Genomic DNA, 18565 nt, shown 5'->3' with positions numbered 1-18565 from the left:
AGGCGGACCGACCCAGCGGGTGCCAGCTCCCCCGTCGCTGGCGGGTGAGACGGGCAGGTGCCGGGTGGCCACGCCTCACGCAAATGATATTAATAAATACAGGAAAACAAGCAGGAATCACCTATCTGTGCTTACAAGAGCGAGCCAACACATGAACAGATCTAGCGCAACCAAAACAATGTGCAGCAGATCGGTACGGTTGCCCGGGAAATTTGAAATTATAGTTGCGCGGAAAATCCGAAATCAGTGCCCGATTATAGGTAGTCGGGTTAGTGAAGGTCGATTGTACATTCCATCATCTTCCACCTAACTGGAATCCTCAAAAGCCTACCATGGGCACTGAAGATTCCCGACAGCTTATATCAGTGCTCCTCGCACACACACCCATCTCTATACATTGCTGGCCCCCCACAACAGCTTCGCTCCCTCACCTCCTACTTGATTCCCAAGTGCTCCCCTTCTTTCTTGCCCATATCTAACCTTTTTCTCACTCCCATTCCCCAACCAGCAACTAAGGGTTTCTCCATCTCTCTTCCTGCCAGTCAGTCACATCTCTTTACAGGCAAGAGCACTACAGCAGGCAGCAAAGAATTCTAGGGAAAAGATGCAATGCCATTATGTTTGGAGCAAACACAGCATTACTGTTTTCTGTCTCTTGATACCAAGCTAAGTGTTCCTTATCATTAGCGTTGAGTGGAAGTGTCTGTTCTTGTGGGTGCACTGTGGCATTAACTTTGACAAGAACGCTATTCTCAAGCTAAGCAAAAATGATTGCGTAATTTCCTCACTGGCAAAGCATGTAGGCTGCATTACTGTAAATGACTGAGATTCATTCATCAACATAATAAAATTTAAATGATCCTCTACTTTTTTTTAAAAAATGGACAAGTTGTGTTTTTTGTTTTTATTTACTTAGAGAGAAAGCACAGATTTGGCTCTTCCAGCCGTTTTGAACAATGCCAGCAAACAGCCCCGATTCAACCCTAGTCTAATCACAGGGCAATTTACAGAGGCCAGTTAACCTATCAACTGGCACGTCTTTGTGCTGAGACAGGAAACCGGAGGACTCAGAGAAAACCCACACATTCCATGGGGAGAACGTACAAACTCCTAACAGACAATGTCGAAATTGAACTCTTAACGGCAAACTGTAACAGCACCACAGTAACCACTAAGCTACAATGCTGCCTGCCTTTACGAAGGGGAACTGCCCTAGCCTGACATAAATTTTCCACCACTCTTTATACAGACTGAGCAGCACAATCACCTGTTCGCCGTGAGACCAGACATGCCTGACCCTGCCCCAAGTCACTGCTGGGAACACTGTCAATTGGAAATCTGTCATGAGAAACTTGTCTCTTGCCAGGAAGCTGAAGGTAACACTGGGACAAGGGACAGGAAGCTTCCCATCTCAGAGCCTGGCAAAGTCTTGCTCAATCCAGGAGGGCTGGGAGCATTTGAAAGCATTCCAGTGATCAGCTATCATATGTAGTCTTCACTTTCCTTTCACAGATGATCTAAAAAGTCTACACACCATCAAGAACATACATACAGTAAGGTGCCAGAAAAGGACTAGTAACATCATGAAGGACCCCACTCAACCTGCTCGTGAACTGTTTGTCCCACCCATCAGGGAGGAGGTGACATAGCATCCACACCAGGAGCACCAGACTCAAAAACATTTACTTTCTCTAAGTAGCAAGGCTGATCAACACCTCCACCCACCATTACTTTATTACTTCCTGTCAGTCATCCTATGTACAGCCTGGTGTCACTTTATGAACATACAATCAATGTAGAGGAGCTATCTTATGTATTTATATTTATTGTGTTTCTATTGTATTTATCGTTCGTGTCTTTTGTCCACATACATGTGCCCATGCATTCCCAAGAATTTGTGTGTTATGTCACCTCTCACTCTAGATACACTACAAAATACAAAGGACAGAGGGAGAGAACAGAGATGTGACGAGATTGAGGATCAACCATGATTGCACTGAAGGACTGAATGGCCACCACTCCCATGCTAAGGCAGGCGAAGTTCATCAGAATTAAAGTTCAGACACCAAACATTCCCACTGTATATACAATACCCCTCCAATGACCAATACCCAGAACTCAGTTGGGTTTCAATCACTCCATTTGTACAGCATAAGCAACAGACAAACAGAAAACCCAGTGACAGAGAGGCTCAAGAACCTTTCAACCATCAGCATCCTGCACCAGGAGAATAAATACAAAAACAAGAGAAAATCTGCTGATGCTGGAAATCCAAGCTACACGCACACAAAATGCTGGAGGAAATCAGCAAACCAGGCAGCATCTATGGAAAAAGAGTACAGTTGACATTTCGGGTGGAGACTCTTCATCAGGACTCACAGGGATAACTTCATTCATCTCAACACTGAACTTATTTCACAGACTATGGACTCACTTTCGAGGAACCCACAATTCACATTCTGAATATTACTTTTACTGTATTTGTGCAGTTCATCATCTTTTGCACACTGGTTATCTGTCCGTACTGTTGTATGCAGTCTTTCATTGAGTCTTTTGTGTTTTTTTGTATTCACTGAGGCTCTGTGCTTAATTGAGGCCAGTTCCAGCTGCCCTGGCCTTCGTGTCTGTGGACCTCTCTTTTGCTCTGAATGCTATTTGCTTACTTTTATCATTTGTATAATTTGACCTTTCCCCCCCCCCCCCCGCTCTGCGCTTTGGGTGTTTGACGGTCATATGTTTTAAAAAAAAACAGGTTCTTCTGTGCTTCTTTGTTTTGTGGTTGCCTGCAAGGAGACTAATCTCAAGATGGTATCATGTATACATACTTTGATAATAAATGTACTTTGAACCTTGAATGCTCACATAAAAATGAATTTCAGGGTGTATATGGTGACATATATGTACTTTCACAATAAATTTACTTTGAACTTTGAAAGCCTCAGAGTTTACTGGAAACATGTCTTCAGCCTACAGAAAGGCTTCAACATCTTGAAACAGACCAATCACCATATGTAATTACCTCCCAATACACAAAATGCCCTTTTGTTCATAATAAATAAACAATGAATAAAATGAAGATGGACAGAAAGTACCACATATACTCACAGCTGAATTAGCGGCTAAGAACGGATGGTCCAAGTTTTGTTCTGTGATTTCTAATCCTGAACAGACAACTGAATTTCTATCTTAAAGTAGAAAAGCTATGCCAAAGACTTCCCTTGGCAATTTCAGCAAGTTGTTGTGTTGTACCAGGGAAGATCACACCACATCAAGCACACGCTGATGTTAATACACAACTGGGTATGATATAGTGTGTCATTTCAATCTGAGGGTGTAATTATCCAACCTCCCCAGGTAGAAGCTAATTATTGCTAGGAAAATGGTCAGGTCGGTTAGAGGTCAGAACATTCTTTTTCCCCCCAAGTCTTAACTGGATTTCTTCTGTCAGGAAAATTTCCCAGCATTATGGGTGATTTCTATCCTACTGTAAATATTCAAGACTGCACTTTCGACATCAAGGTTTTGGTTGGCTTATTTCCATAGGATAATGAACTTGCAGCTTCAAACAACTCTGGCAAGGCCACGTTTCCACTAGTGACTTAGCAGTTTGACGTCTCTGAGCCCAATCTCCATCTTGCACTGATCCCCAAGAGGAACGTGTGCACAGTACTTCAGACATGCCCTCAAACTTGCCAGTATATCAGGTTGAAAAAAGCTGCAGACGGTTGTTAAATTCAGCCAGCTCTATCATGGGTACTAGCCTCCCCACCACTGAGGACATCTTCAATAGGCCACGCCCTTGAGGAGGTGGCATCCATTATTAGGAACATTCACCATCTGGCACATGCCCTCTTCTCGTTGCTGCCATTAGGGAGGAGGTGTAGGAACCCGGCCATGCACGTGGTGTGTTAGGGACCCGGCCACACACGCGGTGTTTTGGTGACCCGACGACGCACGCGGTGTTTTGGCGACCCGACGACGCACGCGGTGTTTTGGCGACCCGACGACGCACGCGGTGTTTTAGGAACAGCTTTTCCCCCTCTGCCATCAGGTTTCTGAGCAGACTATGATCACTACTTCACTTATTACTCCCCATATTCTTATTATAACTCAGTGGTTTATTGCGTATTGCACTGTACTACAGCCGCAAAAGAACAAATTTCACAACGTATGTCAGTGAAAATGAACACGATCATGGATTCTCTCAAAGTCTGCAACTCTTCTCAAACTGAACTAGGCAATAGAGCAAGGCACAATATTGGGTGCTCTAGGGTTAATTCAATCCACAGACTGAAGGGAAAGAAGACAACTTCAACATTAATATGAAACAACACACACTTCTCTCTCTCTCTTCTGAACCAAAGTCATTTTCTCTATTTGCAAAGGAAAACTAAATAGCAAAAAATAAAAATCAGAATATACCAGAGATTCTTAATAGGTCAGGCAGCAGCCCAGAATTGGCAGAGTTAATATTTCAGATCAATAACCATCAGATGAAAAGGTGATCCATCCAAACTATTAACCCCACTTCTCTCTTCAAAGATGCTGCCTGACCTGCTGAGTGTTTCCTGTGCCAGCTTAATTTATTTCTGATTTTCTCTGGTATCAAGTCCAAACGGGGTTAGCTCTTTTCTGAAATATACCCCAGAAAAATGCACCATTTCCTGACACCCATTTGCATTATCATTGCCTATCCCTGGCTACAGACACCAGAGGGGATAAGTAAAATGGATTTTCAGTGAAGTGCTCAGGGCAGAATTGGGACCATGGGCTTGCTTCTTCACATTCCAGCCACTTTTTTGGCAGATAATTGAGGAATTAAAACCAGCCCATCTGAGTTAATGATTTAAGCTCCAGAAATTAAGATGCACAGATGTTTATTAGCATCTTTGCCAGACTTTCAGAGACCAATCAAAATCAAATTCTCATTTTAAGGTTTTAGTCAATTCTTTAGTGATTCAATACAAATTGCTTGGCCTTATTCCCCATACATCTGGTAGATTTAATATTAATTGCTTGCATTTATTCCCTGTGCATCTGGTTGTTCATTTTGCTAAACAAATATATCCCATATTACAAACAATATAAATTAAAAGAATGAGGTGCATAGGTCAACTTTCCAGAGTTTTCCTACCAACATTCCCCCTTTGGGAGCTTGAACGGACACTAATCTATTTATTCACGGTAAACGGCATTTATAATTTCCTGACTGAGGGATGTGATTGGCAGGACAATAGACTGCAATTGCTAATACAGCCAAGCAAAAACAGCAAAATTCAACATCATGCCAAGAATACTAACAATGGAATGAGGACTAATTACTCTTCTAGTTTACCATCACCTCAGTGCAGGACCAGATGATACAGCAGCACAAGAAAGATTCTCCACACTTTGAATGCACGTTATATGAAAATATTATATTTGAATGCACATAGCACAAAAAATAAAATGGACGATCGTGAAATTCAGCTACAGATCGGAAAGTATGACGTTGTGGCCATCTCTGAAACTTGGCTAAAGGATGGCTGACACTGGGAGCTGAACGCCCAAGGATATACGGTGTATCAGAAAGATAGGTTGGCATGCAGAGGAGGTGGTGTGGCTCTGTGTTCAAGAAATAATATTAAATCATTAGAAAGGGATGACAGAGGATCGGAAGGTGTAGAATCTTTATGGGTTGAGTTAAGAAATAGTAAAGGGAAAAGGACCCAAACGGCAGTTGTATACAGGCCTCCAAACAGAAGCCTGGATGTGGATTACAAATTAGAGCAGGAGATAGAAAAGGCATGTCAGAAGGGCAATGTCATGCTAATCGTTGAGGACTTTTAACATGAAAGTGGATTGGGAAAACCAAGTCAGTACTGGACCTCAAGAGAGAATTTGTAGAATGTCTAAGGTTTGGCTTTTTAGAACAGCTGGTTGTTCAGCCCACTAGGGGATTGGTTGTGCTGGATTGAGTGTTGTGCAATGATCCGGAGGTGATAAACAAGCTTAAGGTTAAGGAACTCTTAGGGAACAGTGGTCACAATATGATCAAGTTCACTTTGAAATTTGAGAAGGAGAAACTAAATTCTAATGTGTCAGTATTTCAGTGGAATAAAGGAAATTACAATGGCATGAGATGGGAACTGGCCAAAGTTAACTGGAAAGGGACACCAGCAGGAAGGAGAGCAGAGCAGCAATGGCTGGAGTTTCTGCGAAAAATGAGGGAAGTGCAAGATAGATATATTACAAATAAGAATAAATTTTTGAAAGGAAGAAGGTCACTACCATGGCTGACAAGTGAAGTCAGAGCCAAAGTAAAAAGAGAGGGCATACAAGGAAGCCAAAGCCAGTGGTAAAATAGAGGACTGGGAAGCTTTTAAAAACTTGCAGAAGGAAACTAAGAAGGTACGAGGAAGGAAAAGATGAATTATGAAAGGAAGCTGGTGACTAATATCAAAGAAGATGCCAAAAGCTTTAAGGGTGAAAGACAGTTAGTCTGAGGGTGGATAAATCTCCTGGACCTGATGGAATGTACCCTCGGGTTCTGAAGGAAGTAGTTGGAAACATTGCGGAGGCATTAACGATGATCTTTCAAGAATCAATAGATTCTGGCATCGTACCAGATGACTGGAAAATTGCAAATGTTACTCTGCTATTTAAGAAGGGTGGGAGACAGCAGAAAGGAAACTATAGACCTGTTAGCCTGACGTCAGTGGTTGGGAAGTTGTTGGAATCAATTGTTAGGGATGAGATTTCGGGCTATATTTTGGCACATAGGCCAAAGCCAGCATGGTTTCCTAAAAGGAAGACCCTGCCTGACTAACCCACTGCAGTTTTTGAGGAAATTACAAGCAGGGTAGACAAAGGAGATAAGGAGATGTGGTCTACTTGGATTTTCAGAAGGCCTTTGACAAGGTGCCGCACATGAAGCTGCTTAGCAAGATAAGAGCCCATGGAATTACAGGGAAGTTACTAGCATGGGCAGAGCATTGGCTGATTGGCAGAAAACAGAGAGTGGGAATAGAGGGATCCTATTCTGGCTGGCTGCCGGTTACCAGTGGAGTTGCACAGGGGTCGGTGTTGGGACCGCTGCTTTTTACAATGTATGTCGATGATTTGGACTTTGGGGTTAATGGATTTATGGTTAAATTTGCCAATGATACAAAGATAAGTGGAGGAGCGGGTGGAGTTGAGGAAACAGAAAGCCTGCAGAGAGACTTAGATAGTTTAGGGGAATGGGCAAAGAAGTGGCAAATGAAATACAATGTTGGAAGGTGTATGGTCATGCACTTTGGTGGAAGAAATAAATGGGCAGACTATTATTTAGATGGAGAGAGAATTCAAAATGTAGAGATGCAAAGGGACTTGGGAGCCCTTGTGCAGGATACCCTAAAGGTTAACTTCCAGCTTGAGTCAGTGCTGAAGAAGGAGAATGCAATGTTGGCATTCATTTCGAGAGGTATAGAATATATGAGCAGGGATATGATGTTGAGGCTCTATAAGGCACTCATGAGACCACACTTGGAGCATTATGTGCAGTTTTGGGCTCCTTATTTTAGAAAGGATATACTGTCATTGGAGGAGGTTCAGAGAAGATTCATGAGAATGATTCCAGGAATGAAAGGGTTACCGTATGAGGAATGAGTGGCAGCTCTTGGGCTGTATTCACTGGAGTTCAGGAGAATGAGGGGGGGATCTCATAGAAACATTCCGAATGTTAAAGGGCCTGAACAGATTAGATATGGCAAAGTTATTTCCCATGGTAGGGGAGTCCAGGACAAGAGGGCACAACTTCAGGATTGAAGAATGTACATTTAGAACAGAGATATGGAGAAATTACTTTCGTCAGAGGGTAGCAAATCTGTGGAATTTGTTGCCACGAACAGCTGTGGAGGCCAAGTCATTGGGTGCATTTAAGGCAGAGATAGATAGGTTCTTGATTAGCCAGGGCATCAAAGGGTATGAGGAGAAGGCAGGGGAGTGAGGATGACTGGAAAAATTGGATCAGTCCATGATTGAATGGCAGAACAGACTTGATGGGCTGAATGGCCTACTTCTGCTCTTATATCTTATGACCTTAAATTAAAACAAATCCAGAAAACTAATACACTTTAGCAATTCTACTGAGTTACTGACAAGCCTTTGATCCTCTGATTACATCACCCAGCTGAATGCACCATGGACAGTAATATCGCTCCATAATGTCTATGCTGTATTTTTAATAAGTATTTTTTTTAAGTATGCATTGAAAATTAATACTGGTGCTGATGATTTCAACAGAAAAACCTTGGGGAATTGGAGAATATCATTAAATTGGGAGTGTTTAATTTTGACAGTAATTGAATACCTGGTATTCTGGAATGTTAAGCTCACCATAAAGTTTATGCTTTGGTTAACGTCCCATCAAATTGCCCACAGCTGCAACCCAAGTATCACCTCTGCAGGAATGAGCAATCTGTTGCCGTACACAAAAGTAGACACTCAGTGCTGTGCATTCTGATTGGGTATATCCTTTAGCTTTCTTCCATCTTCATCACTTAGAGCAGCAACTCTCGAAGGTCTGATTTCACAGACACAAACCACCCTTCTCACCCCATGGGAGATTCACAGGAAACGACATCTAAAGTCAACCTGTCACTGTCTGGACTCCCTTGTCCAGTGAGTGGGGGAAGACGTGCAGCAATGAAGGACAGGAATCAGGTTGTGCAAGCTAGCGTTTGCAGTGGAGGAGGAGGAGGAAAGGTGACTAGATAGAAGTGTACAGGATTATAAGAGGAATTGTTAAAGCACACCCAGGGCAGCAATGCCCAATCCCAGAGGGCATCTTTTTAAGCTAATTAGAGGAAAGTTTAGAGGAGATGTCGGAAGTTGATGTTTTTAAAAAAAAAACAGAGCAGTAAGTCCCGGGGGTGGTAGCAGAGGCTAATACATAAGAGATATTTAGATAGGTACATGGATGAAAGAAAAATGGAATGGGCTATGTAAGAGGGAAGGATTAGGTTGATCATGGAATAAGTTAAAAAGTCAGCACAACATCAAGGGTCAAAGGGCCCATACTATTCTATGTCCTTGTTATCTCTCACTTCCCATCTTAGATGGCCAGGACCAAGTTTTACCTATAGTGTACTAAAAGGTTATAACTTCCACTGTTGGCTCTTTAATTCTACATCATGACAAGCCAAACAGTGCTCCAGTGGCAAACAAACAAATGACCAATCATCCCCAGAATATGTCAAAGCCAGGATACAGTGCAATCAAATCCCAACTATTCACCCTCAGCTATTATTAGACTTGCATTTAGAGTATTGGAGATATTTATATTACCACACATTAAGGACATATTCTATCATCCAACCAACGTCCAAACTAAGCCCCTAGATGTCATTCATGGAGATATAACTGGCTGTGTTAACTGATGTACAGTCAAATAACCCATCTGTTCCCCTGATCAAGAACAACACACAAACTGAGGGGGCAGTACAGAACAAATAACATCCAAGGAATATTTTCACAGCAAGAAAACCCAGGGAAAGAGATGATTTATAAAAGTTATAGTCCAACTTGGGTTCATTCCTTTCTTCATGCACAAAATCAGTTTGCAATCTTAGCTGGACCACTTGGGAGACAAGTGACATTTGCTTACTTGATCTTCCAAACTCAGACATAAAGGTACAGGTCAAAAAATATTCCAAATGGAAATAAGGAGTTGGAGAGGTTTGTATTAACACTATCAGTGATCATAAAGGCCAGGGTGAAGGGTGAATCTCCTCACCCTGAACAACCGGGACAATGTTTAAAGAAGAGGAAAGAGCAGAGGCAAAGAAATCCATATGCATGGCAAAGTGTTTTATGAGCCAGTATCTGAAATCAACTTCTTTGCCCCATTCTCCTAATCTGTCCAAGTCTTTCTGTATCCTCTCTACTTCCTCAAAACTACCTACCCCTCCACCTATCTTCATATCGTCTGCAAACTTTGCAACAAAGCCATCAATTCATCTGGTATGGGAGCAGTCAAGCATCGGACCAGAAGTCCCTGCAAAGGACTGTGAGAACAGCTGAGAGGATCATAGTGGTTTCCCTACCATCCACTGGGGGCAATTATCAGGAGCACTGCTGAACAGGGCCCTTGGTATATTAAGGATCTCACCCATCCATCCAGCATCCTCACTGACTTTCAACCATCAGGCAGGAGACTCTGATGCATAAAAACTAGAACGGTCAGGATGAGAAACAGTTTCTTCCCCCAGGCCATTAGGCTTCTGAACTCCCTGCCGCATTGTAGTCGAAGTGTCACTGGTTAATCTGTTTTGTACCTTACAATATTTAATACTTGTGCATTTTAGTTTGTTATTTATGTGTGATTCACCTGTAGATTTTATCCCCGCCTTCATAAGTTATCGCGTGTTATGTGTTTGTGTGTACTACTGTGTGTTACACTCTGGTTCGGAGAAACATTGCCTTGTTTCTATATGCATTATATGGCTATTAAAATTGACTTGAATTCCATCATCCAAATCACTGACACACAACGTAAAAAGAATTGGTCCCAACACAGATCCCTGTGGAACACCACTAGTCACCGGCAGCCAACCAGAAAAGGCTCCTCCCTCTAGTCACACTTTTTGCCTCCTGGCAATCAGCCACTGCTTCATCTCCGCTTGAGTAACGCCGCGGGCTCGTATCTGTCTACCGAGGGGAGGATAAATATGGCCGGGACTATGATAACCAGATGATCCGTTGCACTAACATCACGTGGCTGGTCATGGGATTTGCTTTCCAATTGGTCACAATCCTTACATCAAAATCCTGAAAGGGGGGGGCCAAAGGAGTAAATCTTTAATTTCATCCAGAAGCAAAAAAAAGACGTATTACTTCTACGGAAACTCTTCATCGTGAGGATGGTGAATAAACAAACAGGTGTTCAGGGAGTCAGTGCTGGCAAATTCAGAAGGAAATCTTGGCACTGAAGCACCAAGGGTGTGCTACGAGAAACTAGTACAAGGTACAGATGGACTAACTACCTCCTTCAATATGTTGTTGCGAAAACAAGATTGACCTTTGTCATTTAAAATAAATCCAAAGCTGTGAATGTTCCAGACGGGAACTCCACGGAAAAGAGACAGTGGCTCTTTCTCCACCCCTCCAGTCAGTAAACGCGAACATTTAAAAAGGGAATGCTATACCGACTAACGTGCTCCGGATCTGACACCTACAAGCTCGTGTGAAGCCTGCTTCCGACGGGTTCCAAGTCCCACTGCCCCGAGTCCATATATATTGGCAGGTGATTCGACAGCGTTTCCCAGGAGATACTCTCTACATCAAAAATGCTACTGATTACCAAAAAAGCGCTATGTTAGACCTAAAGGCGCCACTTTAGGTATCTCCAGAGATACCTGCTGTTCTGGAGAGGAACAGCTCACCATTCACGTACAGATTTCACCTTTGTTCCACACACAGCCTTCTCTCCCGGAACCGACACTGTCTGGCCCGTGGCGGAGACCCACTCTCCGTCCAGGAATGGAGTTAAACCCCCTCCCACCCGTCCCAAAATGAAAACTTTGGAGTATGGGAACGCACCGGAGACCCGCAGCGGGAAGAAAAGAACAGCTGCCAGCAAGTGGCAGCAGCGAATTGTTTCTCCCCCCACACCGCCACTCCACCCCACCCCATCCACCCCTCCCCCTCCCCCTCACTGCAAACTACTCCCTCACCTCAATAAAACAAAGAGCACAACTATTTTCCTCAGTAGAAGGATTCAACAGAATGTCACGAAAAAAAACAAGTGGAAGAGGGAAACGATTTCTAGTAAGTGCCTCATCACCATCATTCTCCGATATATTCACAATAACCTCTTTCAACGCCTTACCTTGGAAAAGTTTCTTTTTAAGATTGCACCGCAGGCTTCTGCTGTTGGCTCTCACGCGGTTCCAGCAGCTGATCAGCGATTAATCCACCAGCTCAGTGCTTCGAGCGGTACATCAGCAAGTTTTAACTCCCGGGACTTTTCAGCACGGCGGTGTTGATTTCCCTGCCCTCTGTGAATGAGAAAATGCTGTGCAGTGCCTGCTACTGTTCGCAGACTCGCTGCCAGCTCACAGGCCCTTCATGAACACCCTTTAATCACCGCACTGGGAGATCACATGTACTCGGCACTCCACACAAACACACACAGGTTCTGAAAAGACCAAGACCTGCCTAGCCGATGACATCACTCTTTCAACACACGCCCTTGGCAGCCACTTAAAAGGGCAATGCCCAACAGTGTTCTCACTCACCTATCTGACTCAAACAAGCAACAAACGAACATGGTGTCAAACTTCTAACAGATATCAGCCAGTTACAAAAAAAAAACTGGCACATCTTACGTGGTCAGCAATGATTCAATTTGTTCTGATAACGATAGGAAAACAACGCTAAAATGGAACCAAGCAACACTAAGACAGTAAATGATGATACAAGTACAATTGTTTCCATGAAGATGTTGATAGAAACAAGGTCAGCAGTGGTACTGACAATCCTGTTATAGATACATTATTTCCAGTAAAGTATTCCCTGTTATGCAAAGGGACACAAGTAATACATGCAGAACTAGACTATTCAGCACCTCAAGGTGTTTCTACCAGAGAGGGTGCAGAGGAGATTTACCAGGATGAGACCGCATGATTTCAAGCCGTTTCTACTAGAGAGGGTGCAGAGGAGATCTACCAGGATTAGGCAGCATGATTTATGAGAGTAGGCTGAGCAAACTAGGGCTTTTCTCTTTGGAACAGAGGTTGAGTGGTGACTTGATAGAGGTGTACTAGATAGTAAGAGACATAGGTCAACTGGACAGTCAGATACTTTTTCCCAGGGTGAAATGGCTATTATGAGGGGACACCATTTTAAGGTGGTTGGAAGAAAGTATGTGGGGAATATCAGATGTAAGTTTTTTTTTCCATAGAGAGTGACAGGTACATGGAATGTACTGTCAAAGATTGTGGTAAAGATAGATATATTAGAGACATTTGAGAGAATCCTAGACAGATACATGGACGATAGAAAAAGGGAGGGTTGTGTGGAAGGGATTGATCTTCAAGCAGGCTGAAAGGCCGCTACCAGGCCGTCCGACAAAGGGCCCGGACTATACAGCATGTTCTATGCGCTATTCAATAAGCTGATCACCTCAGGACCACTTTTCTGCAGTATATTCAGAGTCTTGGATTTCCATGTTCTTCACACATCTACTGACTTTGGATCTGAATATAATAAATAACTGGATGTGTAAAAACTTCTGAGGTTGCTTATCCACATTTAAACTTTCATGGAAGTCCCAAATAAAGGGAGGAGTGGATTTGTTTCAGTCACTGAAGATCTATCCTCAGCCCAACATATCAATGCAGCTTCAAAGAAGGCATGGGAGTGGCTATACTTCATTAGGAATTTGAGGAGATTTGGTATGTCACCAAAGACACTCACAAATTTCTACTGATTACCATGGAGAGCAATTTAACTGGCCACTTCACCTTCTGGTATGGTGGGACCACTGCACAGGATCGAAAATATCTGCAGAGAGTTGTAACCTTAGTCAGCTCTATCATGGGCACTAGCCTCCATAGTATCCAGGGCATCTTCAAGGAGCAATGTCTCCAAAAGGCGGCATCTATCACTAAGGGCCCCCATCACCCAGGTCATGCCCTGTTCTCATCAGGAAGGAGGTACAGAAGCCTGAAGGCACACACTCAATGATCAGAAACAGCTTCTTCCTCTCTGCCATCCAATTTCTGAATGGACATTGAACCCATGGACACTACCTCACTACTTTCTTTTATTTTTATTTTTGCACTATTTAATTCAACTATTATACATATACTTACAGTAATTCACAGTTTTTTTCTCTATTATTATGTATTGCATTGTACTGTAGCTGCAAAGACAACAAATTTCACAACATATGCCGGTGAAGAACGAACCTGACTCTGATCTGATTATAGTGAGGCAAGCATCTTCTTCTGATATCTTGGAAAACTCCTGCATGAAAAATGTATAACAATAAATAACAATAACTTAGATTTAGGTTAAATGAACTACACTATTCACCCTCCCCAATCTCTGCTCCAATAAGGGATCCTTACTTACTTGCCTGCTGGCTTTACAAGACATTTTACAGAGAAGTGGAGTCCAGGTCATCATAGATTCTTCACTTACTTGGGAGGCCATGAGAGATTCTGGGCGCCACTGAGAAACATTTTGACTTACTTTAGAGGACATTCTCCTTGCTCCAAATGCCATCAGGTTCTTGCCGGCATTATAGCATATAGCTTACATCTACTAGTTACTGATCTATAACTAGCTGGTAGTTAAAATAATCCACAGAGGTTCAAAATTATGGTCAGATTTAGTAAGGAACCATCATGTTTTGTCAAGTCTTTCCCAACAAACTTTCAGTGGCTTCGAGCTTAGAGCTTTAGAGCTTGCAGAGATTAAAAATCCACTTACATATGACACTCTGTATATCAGGCACTTGTGGGAACAGAGCAAACATACAGTATCTCCTTACATTAGAGTGGATAACAAACAATGTTTTCTGGTGTGTTTCAATGCATATTTACCACATTAGTTATTGGAACTTCAGACCTTTTTTTGGGTTTTCTTATGTTCTTTTGTTTCACCCAGGACCTGCCCTGTTCTCATTACTACCATCACGGAGGAGGCTCAGGACACACAGCTAACACTTTCTTCCCCTCTGTCCTCAGGTTTCTGAATGGGCAATGAACCAACTCATTAACACTACGACTCTATTTTTGCTCTTTTTTGCACTATTTATTTAATTTAGTTTATATGTATGTATATAAAAATTGTAATTTATAGTTATTTTATGTATGGCGCAGTACTGCTGCCACAAGACCACCAATTTCACAACATATGTTCATGATCCCTCCCATCTGATCAGCAATCTCTCTGACCCTCTACCATCAGGCAGGAGGTACTGTTGCATTTGGATAAGAACGTTAGCATAGAAAACAGCTTCTTCCCCCAGGCTGTAAGACGGGGTTTCATGCAGTCTCATTAGGTATAAAGCGCCAGTAGTGTTATACTGTATACTTTTTAACTCGTATCGTAAATGCACCTTATTATTTGTTAATTTATTTGTGGTCATATTACTTTTTGTGTTATGTGTGTGTTATATGTACTGTGTTGTGCACTTTGGTCTTGAGGAGTGTTTTGTTTGGTGCTATGCATGTACTGTACATGGTTTAATGACAATAATCTGAACTTGAACTAATTCTGATTCTGCTGCATCTCCTAACTAATAAACTAATGCTTCAAATAATGTACTTCCTTTCCAGTGAGGTGCATTGCAAATTCTGAAAATGCATATGGTGTTATATGGCTGCAAACCTTTGCGGTTATAAACAGCTCATGCTGTTTAGTATACATGCTGAAGAAATGACATTGGGTTACCTCTGAAAATTATTTTCCGTCATGACACTGAGCAGACCTAGTGTGGAAGTCCAATGGTGAACGCAGCAGGCCAGGCAGCATCTCTAGAAAGAGATACAGTCGACGTTTCGGGCCGAGACCCTTCGTCCTGACAAAAGGTCTCGGCCCGAAACGTCGACTGTACCTCTTCCTAGAGGTGCTGCCTGGCCTGCTGTGTTCACCTGCAACTTTGATGTGTGTTGCTTGAATTTCCAGCCTCTGCAGAATTCCTGGTGTTTGTGTGGAAGTCCAATGCCCGGCCATGTTGCTGAGCTAGAGCAGAGTGATTATCAAACAACATCAGATTTGCCAACTTTCAAGCATGTGTTGTTCTATCTATATATTGTCCATATACTGTGTCCATATATCTACATATGTTCAAAAGTCAAGATTCAAGATTGTTTCATGTCATTTCCTGTAGACAAGTGTAAGGAGAATTAAATATTTGTTACTCCAGATCTGATGCAGCACTAAAAATTACAAAAGATAAAGAACCACAATAATAATACTAAAAACACAATAAATATAAACACATAAGATAGCTCATTTACATTGATTGATTGAGTGGTGCTAGGCTCTACATAAGGTTGTAATGATGGGAATAATGAAGGGGATTAATGAAGGTGGAATTGGTGGGGGTAGGTGTTGATCAGGTTTACTGCTTGGAGGAAGTAACTTTTTTTGAATCTGCTGTTCCTTGTGCGGATGCTACATCGCCTTCTCCCAGTGGGAGTGGGACAGATAGTTCATGAGCAGGGTGGATTGGATCCTTCATGATGTTACTGGCCCTGTCTATATTGAGTCTGTATACTGTATCTAAGTTTATACATTGAGTCAATATAGAGAAGGCTAACTTGGGAGGATATAATACTGGACTTTCTCAGAAGGAACAAGGCAGGATAAGTAACTGAAGTGACAACCAGGCAGCACTTCAGGTCTGGTGACCATAAGACAGTAATGGAAATGATGGGACTGGTTTGGGTCCTAAAATGGAGCGGGGCTAAAGTTGGGGGAATTAGGCAGGATCCGGGAGGGGTCAATTGGGTGAGCTTGATGGAGTGGAAAGGAACAAAGAGCATGTGGGAAGCTTTTAAGAGTGTGATAGCAAGGGTCCAGGAGCAGCATGTTCCTGTTAGGGTGAAGGGTAAACCGAACAAGTTTAAGGAGCCTTGGTTGATGAAAGATATTAAGGCCTTAGACAAGAGATAGAAGGAAGCATATATTAGGTTTTAGGATGAGTGAATCCCTTAATAACTATTAAAAGATTTAGAACACACTTAAGAAGAAAATAAGGTGGCAAAGAGGGGACGTGAGATGGATCTGGCAGGTAAGGTTAAGGGAAGTCCCAAGAGGTTCTACAGCTGTATTAAGAGGAAATGGCAGGCTAGTGAGAGTGTAGTTCCCTTTAGATCAGCAGGACAACCTATATCTTGAACTGGAGGAAATGGGCGTTGATTTTTAATGAATTTTTCTCCTTAGTCTTTACTGGGGAGAAAATCAAGGATGTTTAAGAGATAAGGCAAACACATGGTGGTGTTTTGGAGGACATTTGTCTTACCAGAGAGGAAGGATGAATTCCTGGGACGAACTGAGTACATCCTCAGACTTTGTGAGATGCTAGTACTGTAGTTGCAGAGGCTCGTGCGGAGATATTTGCTTCATCATTAGCCTCTGGAGAAGTTCCGGAAGACCGGAAGGTGGCCAATGTTATTCTGTTGTTTAGGAAGGGTAGCAAAGACAAGCCAGGATACCACAGGTCAGTCAACCTGATATCAGTAGTGGGGAAGCTACTGGAAGGAATCCTGAGGGATAGGATCTACCAGCATTTGGATAGACGGAGGCTGATTAGGAGTCAGCATGGCTTTGTGTGTGGAAAGTTGTGCTTGATGATCCTTTTAGACTTCTTTAAAGAGATAATCAAAAAGGTAGAAGAGTATATGTCAGCTGATGTTGTCTATATGGACTTTAGCAAAGCCTTCAGCAAGGTTCCATATGGTAGCTTGGTCTGGAAGATTAGGTCCCATGGTATCCATGGAGAGCTAGTTGGGGAATTCAAAACTGGCTCAGAGGAAGGAAGCAGATGGTGGTGATTGAAGGTTGTTTCTTGGAATGGAGAGCAGTGACTAGTGGTGTTGTGATGGGACTCTTGTTATTTGCTATTTTTAGCAATGATTTGGATGTGAATGCATGAGGCTTAATCAGTAAGTTTGCAGATGACATGAAGTTAGGATATGTCATTGATAGTGTAGAAAGTGATTGTAGCTTACAGGCGGATCCTGATCAGTTAGGGAGGTGGGGCAAGGATTGGGAAATGGATTTCAATACAGATACTGTAAGCGTGAGATGATTAATTTTGGAAAGTCAGACTAGCATAGAGCTGACACTATGAATGGTCGGCCAGTAGGAAATATAATGGAACGTTGTTCATCCATCGTTGACGTCAATGAGGACCTCGACACCATTATAGATGGTGTCGAGACTAGCGCGTGATTTGGATTTAAGTGAGGGAGAGTTGCGCAGTGTCAGCCTCACTCTCTCTTCCCAATTCCCATCTGGATCCAGTGGCAAGACAGAGTCGAGACGGCTGGAGATGGGACTAGGCGCAGTGGATGACCAGGATGTCTTCTGTGTCTTGTCCTGCTCTACACGTTCCACGACGCTTGCAGAGATCGCCTTCTTGACCGTTGGACCTTCCATTGGTCTCGTCCGCTCAATCTGCCGGAGTCTGTCTTCACATGCTGGGATAGACAACTATAATGGAATAGAGTGACCAAGGAGTGCAAGTGCATAGATCATAGAAAGGGGCATTGCAGGTAGACAGGGCGTTGAAAGAAAATGTTCAGCAGGCTGGCCTTCATCAGTCAACACAATGAGTACAGCAGTTGGGACATTATGGTGTAGTTATATAAGTTGTTTAGCATACATCCAAACATGACAGACATGAATGTCAAAGCACGATCATGGTGGGCAGTAATACCAAAAGGAAAATGCCGGACTGCAGGAATAAACTGAAGGTCTAATCCCTGACAAGGCTTGGAGGAAAGAGACCAATCCTGTAATACCTGTCTCCAAGAGCACAGGCAATAAAACACATATGGCACCACCACACTTTTGCAATTTG

At 42.8% G+C, this 18565-nt stretch overlaps 1 protein-coding gene across 3 annotated transcripts in view; it reads right to left on the bottom strand.

The window, feature by feature from the left end:
• The window catches only part of plxnb1b (plexin b1b), a 373688-nt gene extending 361524 nt beyond the window's left edge, over positions 1–12164 (bottom strand). For all 3 annotated transcript variants that reach the window (XM_063067659.1, XM_063067658.1, XM_063067662.1), the window contains exon 1: positions 11852–12164. The gene's annotated coding sequence lies outside the window, so the exon portion shown is untranslated. The remainder of the gene's footprint in view (positions 1–11851) is intronic.
• Positions 12165–18565: the final 6401 nt, after the last annotated feature.

Source organism: Mobula hypostoma, chromosome 15 (genome assembly GCF_963921235.1).
Source record: "Mobula hypostoma chromosome 15, sMobHyp1.1, whole genome shotgun sequence".
NCBI lineage: Eukaryota > Metazoa > Chordata > Chondrichthyes > Myliobatiformes > Myliobatidae > Mobula > Mobula hypostoma.
This window is presented reverse-complemented; position numbering and strand designations above follow the sequence as displayed.